The sequence below is a fragment of the Lygodium microphyllum genome, chromosome 10 (assembly GCF_053477565.2).
Source record: "Lygodium microphyllum isolate KBCC chromosome 10, Lygodium_microphyllum_v1.1.10, whole genome shotgun sequence".
Taxonomy (NCBI): Eukaryota; Viridiplantae; Streptophyta; class Polypodiopsida; order Schizaeales; family Lygodiaceae; genus Lygodium; species Lygodium microphyllum.
Genome location: NC_141144.1, coordinates 8,974,984 through 8,977,889, shown reverse-complemented (window position 1 = coordinate 8,977,889; position 2,906 = coordinate 8,974,984).

The window sequence follows — 2,906 nt, the reverse complement described above, 5'->3', positions numbered from 1 at the left end:
TACAGTGTATCTTGTGCTTAATGATATTATAAGAAGAACACTTGCAAGGGTCATTGAGCGTTTATATGATGATGTCAATATAGAGAATTTACTTCCAGTCCTTTATTGAGGTGGTGCATTGTGGGTATACTCAGTGTTTTCGAGTGCATATGGGTGAAGCTAAGCATGAAAAGAGGTTTCGATGATCTCATACTAATAAAATACCGAGGGGGTGGCCGGCATATGAATTAAAGGACCTCGGTTGTTTTGTGACGCTACATCAAGCTGTAACAATTGTTCAAAAACACGGATCTAGAGCATGGTAGTTATGGAGGTTGGAACTCAAAGTACAAACTCATGAAGACATAGACTAGACAAGACCAATTGTCACACAAGTGAATTAGGTTCCAAGATTGAGACTTGGACTCATAAAGACATTCTTGTGTGTAAGGACAATGACATTGACACTTGATTGAAAGGACAATAACATTACTTGAAAAGTGAACCAAGTACATGTCTTTGTAACTTTCCAACTTCTCCACTCTCCTCATTGTGCTTATGGGATACAACACCTCATCTTGCACCATACATCATTTGTCTATTTCTTAACAACAATGCCTACCGAGTGGTTTGCAAATGTTAAGCCAGGTATTGTTATTCTAATGTTAAGTAATCTTTGTTGATTGTTAGATGTGTTCACGTTTACATTTTGGGAATTTAAAATTTTAGGTGCGAGAAAGAGAGGAAAGACTATCATGTCCCCTATACCATCACCGGGACGAAGAGTGGCAATGGGACTTGGTTCACCTGAGCATGCTATATTGGAGAATGGAATTTTTCCCAGTGATTCCTCAAAGAAAAGAAAGCTTCGTTTTGGTTAGGCCCCATGGGAAGTTTCAACATTTTTGTAGCGTTTGGATGTAGATGCATAGGTGTAATCAAGAAGTGACACTTTATGGTTTGTTGATACTTGGATTTATGGTACAAAGTTATTGGCTTTGGAGAAAGCTTTGGTTTTGGGCTTTGCTTCACCTGTGTGGATTGTTAATACATTGTTGAGAGTCTGTATTTGATGCTTGGATATGCTTAGAGTTTGTGGTTCATTTCAGCATAGCAATGTTATTTCTGATTGTAACATCCAAAGATCATATAGAGCTACTTCTAATTGTTGTGCAAAGCAAGTATGGATGCAACTACAATATTGGTACATGGTCACTGCATGTATATATAAGTCTATGTACTCCTAGATTCATTTTTGGCCTTTTGTACATGCGTGTAAGAGAGAGAGAGTGGGAGAGAGGGAGGGAGAGCGTGAGTGTGAATAGAGAGGAGAGAGGTGTAAAAGGGGTGAGAGATAGAGTAAAGGGATAAAAGAGGGGAGGGAGGAAGAGATAGAGGTTGTGGAGGGAAAATAAAGATAACAAGGGAGGAGGGAGGGAATGAGGATGATAAATGTGAGAAGAGTCGCAAATGGAGAGGGGGGGTGAATACAGGTATGGAGAGGGAGGAAGAGGTAAAAAATAGTGAGAGAAATTCGCGATAGAGAGAATATAGTAACCAAGCATATGGTTTCTTACACTCAAGGATACAAAATATGCATTTTGTATGTCTTTTGTTTATGGTTTGGTGCAATGTTATTTCTGATTGCAACATTCGAGGGTCGTATAGAGCTACTTCTAGATATCGTGCAAAGTACGTATGGGTAAAGTTTATAAGTTTGGTGCATAAAAGGCATTGCACTTGGATGCAAAGTCATATCTATCCTTTTATGCATGTGTACATGAGAGAGAGAGAGAGAGAGAGAGAGAGAGAGAGAGAGAGAGAGAGAGAGAGAGAGAGAGAGAGAGAGAGAGAGAGAGAGAGAGTGTGTGTGTGTGTGTGTGTGAAAAGATAGGGAGAGATGTAAAAATTGTGTGGGAGAGGGGTCGCAAACAAAGGAGAGGCATAGAACAGGGGGAGGGAGGAATACATTGTGGATATACTTACTGTTTTCAAGTGCATATGGGTGAAGCTGAATAGGAGAAGAGGTTTTGACGATCTCACAGTGATAGAGTACCAAGAGGGTGGGCAATGTATGAATCTAAAGACCTTGATTGTTTTTTGACACTGCATTAAGCTATGACAAAGACTATCGAGTGGTTTGCGGATGTTAGGCCAGGTATTGTTGTTTTAATGTCAAGTAGCCTTTGTTGGTTGTTAGATGTGCTTACATTTGCATTGTGGGCTTCTAAAATTTTAGGTGCAAGAAAGAGAGGAAAGACTATCATGTCCCCTATACCATCAACAAGACGAAGAGTGGCAATGGGACTCGCTTCGCCTAGCCATGCTATATCGGAGAGTGAAAAATTTCTCAGTTATTTCTCAAAGAAAAGAAAACTTCGTTTCGGTTAGACTCTATGGAAAGTTTCAAAATTTTTGTAACATTTGAATGTAGATGCATAGGCACAATCAAGGAGTGACACTTTGTGGTTTGTTGATACTTGAATTTGTGGTGCAAGGTTATTGGCGCAGTCTCTAAAACAAACTTTGGTTTTAGGCATTGCTTCACCTATGTGGGTTATTAATACTGAGAGTTTGCATGTAATGCTTAGACAAACTTAAACTTTGTGGTGTGGTTCATACATCTTTCATTTGTGGTTCGTTTCACCATAGCAATGTTATTTCTCATTGTAGCATCGAAGGATCATCTAGAGCTACTTCTAATTGTTGTGCAGAGCAAGTATGGATACAAGTTTACAAGTTTGGTACATGGTTATTGCATGGATATATGAGTCTATGTACTCCTTCATGCAAATGCATATCTGGTCTTTTATACTTGTGTGTAGGAGAGAGAGGGCAAGAGAGGGAGGGAGAGAGTGATTGAGTGTGGAGATAGAGGGGGGAGGTGTACAAGGGGTGAGAGATAGAGGGGTTGTGAGTAGAGGAGA